General features: G+C 44.7%; 1 long non-coding RNA gene across 1 annotated transcript; it reads left to right on the top strand.

The window, feature by feature from the left end:
• The first annotated feature begins 226 nt into the window (after positions 1-226).
• On the top strand, positions 227-4,484 carry LOC139628423 (uncharacterized). The gene is made up of 2 exons (XR_011692771.1): positions 227-570; positions 644-4,484. It is a non-coding gene; the product is annotated as an uncharacterized lncRNA (long non-coding RNA).
• The last annotated feature ends 3,040 nt before the right edge of the window (positions 4,485-7,524 follow it).

Below are 7,524 nucleotides of genomic sequence, written 5' to 3'. Positions count from 1 at the left end.
CCATATAAAAATTCATCATATAGATATTTTTAATATTTGTACATGTACACATTTTACTATGAGTATTTCATATATGTTAGAAACTGATATCGTCATACGTCCACAGGATGTTTATATGTGACATATATGATGACATCACTCTGACATGGACCATCCACACACAACAGTAACACAACACACACGTTGGCATGTCTATATACCACACACATGTGTGTATGTGTGTGTCTGTGTGCGTGGCCATCTTGTTGTTGTTATCAAACAGTCACACAGCCACAGCTGTTTCCTGCTGTTGTGCAGGAAGTGACACAGCTGATCACCTCCAATCAGCTTTATCAATGATACTGATGGTTTTATCAACAGCTGATAGAAATTAAGTCTATCTAACTCCTCCTCTTCCTCCTCTTCTTCCTCCTCTTCTTCCTCCTCTTCCTCCCCTTCTTCCTCCTCTCCTTCCTACTCCACAGGGATTTGTGCTCTAAGAAGAGAGATTAAAATTTTTCTTTTTTTTTTCTGAGGTTAAACTCTCTGAGCTGCAGGATTAATCACCAACACACCTGTGTGTGTGTGTGTGTGTGTGTGTGTGTGTGTGTGTGTGTGTGTGTGTGTGTGTGTGTGTGTGTGTGTGTTGAATTGCAGCTCAAAGTGGCCACACACACACACACAGGAAGGTCAGAGCAGCTCAGAGTCTGCTCATCTCTCCACCTTGTTGTCTGTCCTCGCCGTCCATCGCTGTTGTGCTCCTGAGTCATGAGGTGTGGGCCCCGGCCCCGTCAGCATGATTCATGAGTGACTGTGCTGATTTCAGATCAGCGTTATCTCTGCTCTGTGGGAGAAAGTTTGGCCGCTCGCCTGCTGCAGAGCCGCTGATACCGAGGAGAGACGAGAGTCTGACCTCTCAGAGTGTCGTCCCCAGTGTCGGAGCAGAATCTCAGAATTATGGACGCTCTCGATTATTTTGAGAATCTGGCGAAGAGGAGAAGAGTTCATACGTCTCAGTGTGAGGAGAATTATAGGAGGAGCAATGTTTACAATGAACAGGCCCTGTCCCCGACCCCCAGGGGCCCAAAGCCCCTGGTTTACTCCCGGTTTACTGGACTGATCACAGACTGGTCTAATATCAACCACGTCAGGTCCTCCTCCTCCTCCTCCTCCGTCCTCTCACTGAAACATGGAAAAGATGAATTGATTGAAAAGCTGGAAGCTGTGGAACAAACACTGAGCTAAGGAGTGAAGAAGACTCATCCTCATCATCACTCACACAGATACCTCAGCTGAGAGGAGCCTCCTCCTCCTGCTGCTGTCAGGAGGAGGAGGAAGAAAGGAGAGTATGAAAGCAGAGAGTAAAAGGACAGAGGAGAGGAGAAGGAAGAGGAGAAGATGAGCTCCTCCTCCTCCTCAGTTTCAGTGTGAATCCTCTCCAGCAGCTCATCACCTCCTTCTTTTCCTCCTCTTGTTCTGTCCTCTCCTCTTCCTCTTTTCAGTTTCCTATCTCCGCCTCCTCCTCTCTCTCCTCTGCTTTCTTCCTCTCCTTTTTCTTTCTCACATCTTTCTTCCTCATTTTCCTCCTCTTCACTCCCTCTCCTCTTCCTCCCTCCTCTCTCTGTCCTCCTCTCCTCTCATTTCACCTCCTTCTCTCGCCCCTTATTTTTTAACTTTCCCTCTTCTCTTCCTCTTTTCATTCTTTTCATCACCTCCTTCCTCTTTTCCTTCTTGTCTTTCATTTCCTCTCCTCCTTTTCTCCTTTAATTCTTCTGTAACTCTTCCTCTTCTCCTCTTTTTCATCTCCTCATCTCTCCTTTTCTTTACTTTCTCTTCTCTTTTCTTGTCTCAATGTTCTGATCCATTTTTCTCCCTCCTTCCTTTTCCTTTACACTTTCCTTTCCTAGCTGCGATGAAGAGGAGGAGGAGGAGGATTTAGGAGTTTATTGGATGAGAAAATGATCCTCTGCATCCAAAGAAAAGAAACATTATCCTCGTTCTCTCTGCTCTCTTTCAGCAGGAGAAATGTAATTATTGTTGTATCACAGAACAGTCACAGCTCCAGGAGGAGGAGGAGGAGGAGGAGGAGGAGGAGGAGGAGGAGGAGGGGTGATCTGTGATGGAGACACCTCAAACTCCCTGTTTCTGATTTAAAGGAACAAACCCGACCACACACCCCTCTTTCTTCATCATCTCTGCATCAGCTGTTTTCTGTTGAAGGTTCTGTTGCTCCGCCCACCCAGGTGTGTCTCTGACCCACAGAGGATCAGACTCAGTTCAGTGGTTTTGAGTCCAAAACCTCTTCCAAACTGAAGTAAAATCCCCAGCAGAAGACTAAGTAAAATGTCACGTAAATGTGAGATTTCATCCTCCAGGTGTTTTTCATGCAGGTTCACCTTCCAGCCTCATAAAGCGATGGAGCCTCCCTGCAGTGAGGAGAAATGCATCAGCGTGTGAAACCAGCAGGAGCGTAAAGTGAGAGAGTCGACGCTTTAATCAGTTTCAGACCCGAGCTCGGAGCTCGCTGAGTCTGTGTGGACGGGGGGGGCAAACACACAGTGGAGGGTTGGAGCCAGAGGGGCTCAGCTGGAGTCAGTCTCACATCTGTTCACCTCATATCACAACAACACCACACACTTTATATCACAACTCATACAACGTGATCATGTGAGCATCTTCAATCAGCAGCGACTGACCTGAGGTCTGTCTGCCCGGAGTTCTGTCTCTCATGCTGTAAACAACCACAACGGCCTGCAGACATTACGCAGGGCTAAAACTTCCCTTTTCAGTAAAGATATGGGATTAAAACTGTGATTCTGATGTGGTGCATTTATAATATAATATAATAATACAGAGAATTTATTATTTCATTGGATTATTAGTGACCAGTCATCATAACATTTTATTCATTCTAAACTGATATAAGTCTAAAAATCCCAGATGTGATGTGTCCTCCAGTTTCCTCTGCCACTGAACATTGTGTTGTGTTGTTCTCCACATCTGGAGACAGCTGTTGGTGAGCAAAAATGGAGTGTGATGCTGAACTCACAATGTTTCTTCTAGACTGGTGAGTAAACAGCTGCTAATGCTAACACTGGCTAATTTTGCTTTATTGTCGGTTTCTCAGTTCAGGGTTTTAAAGTCCTTGGTTTTCACTGTTGTAGCGTTCACTGTTGAGCAGTGTTCACAGGAGAAGCAGAATATGTGAAACGAGCTGGTCGACTGTGGAGCACAAGTCCTGCAGATGAGCGGATGAGAAGTGTGGCCCCCACCTCACCTGTCCGACATGCTGGTCCTGGTCTGGCTCCAGTGGGACTGACCGGTGCGAACACAGAGGTTGACAGGAACAGACTGAGGCTCACGTTCACATAGATCCAATCAAACCCACTGGATCCTGAACGCACCACCACAGCAACTTCATGTGTGTTGGCCTGGTCACATCTGAACCAATAAACTCTGGGAACCACTTTCTCTATGAAACTAGGCTGAATTCTGCTGGAGACACTTCTGACTCTGGAGAGGAACAAAATGTCCAACACGTCCGCCCTCGATGTCAAACTACTTGATTCAGTGGGAATGTTTTGGTTTTAATGCCAGTGTCTCAGCTTTCAGAGTCACGCTCAGACCGCCATGTCGTCATGAGCCAACACAACAGACCTGAGAACGCCTCAGAGCTTCAGTCATTAATGAAGCTGAAACCAATATGAAGCTCAGTCCCCATAGACTCTAATGTTTAAATGTCCAACATGTTTACAGCTTGGTACAAAAACTGTTCTGGTCTCTAGAGATAATTTCCTCCTTCATGACACCTGTATGGCTGAATTTTATACAACTCACCTGGTTATATTTTATTAAGGACTAAAGTGATGGAGAATCGAGGGCGTGGCCTCTTTGAGTGACAGGTGGGTGAGTGTATCCTGCCACAAACCGTCATGAATGCAAGTCTCGGCTCCACACACGCCCCACCTCTTTGACCATATTTGGATTAGCTGGGAGTTAGGGGCGGAGTCAGGCACTGCCAAGATGGCGACAGTGCAGCAGCTCACTCTGAGCCTCAAGAACCTGTGGGTGATGTCACAGAGGCTCCGCCCATCTGTATTTACAAGCTTCCTCCAGCCGCTGCTTCCTGTAACATCACTGTCTTCATGTGTGTTGAAGTGCCGTCCTCTGGTCTCATCAGGTCTCATGACACAAAAGCTCTGTGATGGTTTCATCAGACTGAAGTGAGCCGCTGGTCCACAGAGGGACAGGAGGCTCCATATTCAAGGATGTAGCTCTAGTTTCAGAGGTGGAGGAGACGTGTACAAAAAAACTAAGGTTTTAACTCAATAATCAGGATAAATTTTGCTGATACCTGGTAATGTTGCTGTAAAGTTATTTTTTTTGCTGCTGAGACATTTGAAACACAGGCTAACCCTCAGAATAAAAGTCCTCATGATGTTGGCAGGAAACAGGCACAGGAAACTAATCCTAGTGTGGAAACTCTGACATCAACTTCAATCACCTTCAGTCTCTAATGTTTACGTGTGTGCATGTGTGTGTGTGACAGATCGTCAGTGGGTGAACAGTCAGGGGTAGAATCTGACTCTGAATCAGCTTTAAACTCAAACATGTAGGTGAAACATTCACAGAAACAAACAACCTTTGACCCCATCAGCCTCCAGCTCTGTTTCTATGAGCTGTAGCTTCTCCACCTACGACCGGCTCCTCACTGCAGCTAAATACTTTATTACTCCTGTCATCCCTCGTTAGGGTTATCAGTCTGTGTGTCACACTGAATGAACGTCGAACCACACCGTCCCACTTCAAAGGCTCCTGTCTGATCATCCTGTCAGCTTTACATTTCCTGTAAACATGCTTGTTCCTATATATGATTGGTTTTTAGCAGTGAGTGTAGGTGGTTGGACTGAACGGGCCTGATGCAGCAGTAACTGTGGACCACACACACAAACACACACTGAGACACTTGATCTGTGCTGCTGTCACACACAGAAAATACTGTTACTGCAGGAAAACCTCATCTGCTCATTTATCACAAACACAAGTGATCATTTGTGTTTTCTGCTCGTTTCAGGACATTTTTATGAGGATGTTTTTGGCAGAAGATGTGACCGCTGGACAGGAGGCGTGTTTCCATCTGAGCTCACAGCTCATCCCTCCATCACCTCACACAGTATCACCGTGACAAAAACTAAGTCGCTAACACCAGCTCCTCCTGCTCCAGACTCACCACTAATCTCTGCACATGACTCATCTCTCCGGCCGGCCACACAACAACACACACCTTCCAGACACAGATAACACTCTGTGGTGTTTCCTAAAGCCTCAGGGACAATCAGAGTCTTATGTGGCCGCGGCGTCGTGCTGTCCGCCCGGCTACCGACGCTAACCGCCTTAGAGCTGCGGCTTTGTAAATCCGAAGCCTCGGCACTCACAGAGAGCCAGACGAGGCTTTTGTGGCATGTGAAGCAACTGCTGGTTTGTTTAGACCTTTCCTGTCATTTTTCCCCTGGAACAACAAACATTATTCTATCAGCCCATACAGTTGGAGTCCTGAGACCGTTTCTGGGAGAACACAGAACAATGAGGCTGCTGGCTGTCGAGCTGTCACACACCATTTCAGCCTCAGCAGCGTAAAAACTGTGCTCTCAGTAATTCCTCCGAGTCCGTTCTGGCTCCACTGCCTCCTTCATTTTGGTTTCCTGAAACGAGAATACAGAAGAAAATCACACATGAAATGTGCACACATACACATACACACACACACACACACCATTCAATCTGAAGCCATCATGGCTGGCTGGGCATTTGTAGTATAATGTAGCACAGTGTGGTGTAGCTTAGCTTAGCATAGTGTAGCATAGCATAATGTTATGATGTAATGATTCAATTATTATGTATCTGTTGTGTCATTGAATATTAAAATATCTCAGCTGCTCATGATTTTCATGAAATGTGTTAAAATGGTCAGAAAAGTAAAGGTTCACACTGATGACAGTGTTTCCTGTTTCATGTTCATGATTTGTCACTTTCAGCTGATTGTGTAACTTCTACAACAATCAGGCCTCTGATGATGAAATATAATCAATCATGAAGCTGATTAGATCTCACCACCTTCTTTGGCTTCTGCTGTGACTATGTAGAACAGTAAGGAGCCCTTTAGTGAGGTGGACAGTTCAGGATCAACATGTGGAACATTTTACCACAAACTGAAAACCTTTTTAATGAGGAATCAGTCCTGTGGTCATGAAGGACCTGCTGCTTGTTGTTTCATGGTAGTTTTACTCTTTCACTGTTTGTGTTTTGTGCTGCTCTTGTTGAGTTTTACGTATTTTAAAGTCCCACAGGGACATGAGCAGTAAACACTGTGGGTCATGTTATTGTCCCACTAAATAAATCCAATAAATACAACAGTTCTTTAACATAAAAATTCACCAGTGCAGACATCAACCTGTGGAGGTGGACGTCTCCTCCAGTCTGCAAGTCTTCAAATGCTCATATATAAAACTATTTTCAAAATAAAGTGAAATATCAGTGATATGTGGCCACAGTAGCTGAAGTGAATAAAACGGTCTGAACAGCTGTGTGCGTCTCACTCGTGTTTTAATCATAGATGTTGGAAATAAAGGAGGAATCAGAGCAGTTAGGAAACAGTCAGTGCTGCTAAAGTAAGGAGTGTCAGACTTACACTTTAACCTCATTCATACTGACCAATCACATTCACACTTTAATCGTTTGCTTGTCTTTCAAAATAAAAGCAACTACAACAACAGAACTTTATTTAAATCACTCCACTTTTTTTCTTAACATATTTTTTATTTTTTAAATTTTTAATTGCGCTTGTTTTGTTTTGTTTTGTTTTTATTGTTTTTTTGCTACACTTCAATAATCAATAATAGTCAATAATTTCTATCGTCTCAGACCTTAAAGCAGCATCAACACAACAGTGTTCTGGGTCTATTTATTGTGCTGCAGGAATTATTGATCATATTTTTAGTTCAGAATAATATTAATAATCCATGTGCAGTAGCTTCCTGACTCCAGCAGCTCTCAGACTGAACCAGACAACACCCTACACCTGCACCACCAGGACCTCCAGACTTTAGTCCTGGTTCTATGTTCTAGTTTGACCGTTTTTAAGCTCTGCTACACAGTTACCTCGTCAAAATAAGAGTCAGACAAAAACCTAAAATAGATAAAAATGTGGTTCATCCACTGAGTGACAGTTGTTTTGAAATTGTTGAGTGTGTGGACGAAAATTAGCAGTTGTATCTTTTTTTTCACGGTGTGTGTGTGTGTGTGTGTGTGAGCGTTGAGGTAATTGTGTCCTTATGTAAGCAAGATAACAGCTACGTAACCAGACAGACAGAGAGTGAAAACCAGCCTCACATCCGACCTTCAGTTACAGAGCGACTCTTCCTCCTCGCCTTGTCTCTGCTCCAGGCTGGAGCTGTGGTTTCCTGCTCTGTGTCTGCAGGCGCTGATAACATCTCCCTCTCTGCTGGACTTCCTCCACCACCGCTACTGGGATAAAGATACTGTAAG

This window comes from Trachinotus anak, unplaced genomic scaffold, assembly GCF_046630095.1.
Source record: "Trachinotus anak isolate AG129_WGS33_773 ecotype Australia unplaced genomic scaffold, CSIRO_AGI_Tana_v1 ptg000011l, whole genome shotgun sequence".
Classification (NCBI taxonomy): Eukaryota; Metazoa; Chordata; class Actinopteri; order Carangiformes; family Carangidae; genus Trachinotus; species Trachinotus anak.
The sequence above is the reverse complement of the archived record's forward strand: the minus strand, read 5'-3'. Positions and strand labels throughout refer to the sequence as shown.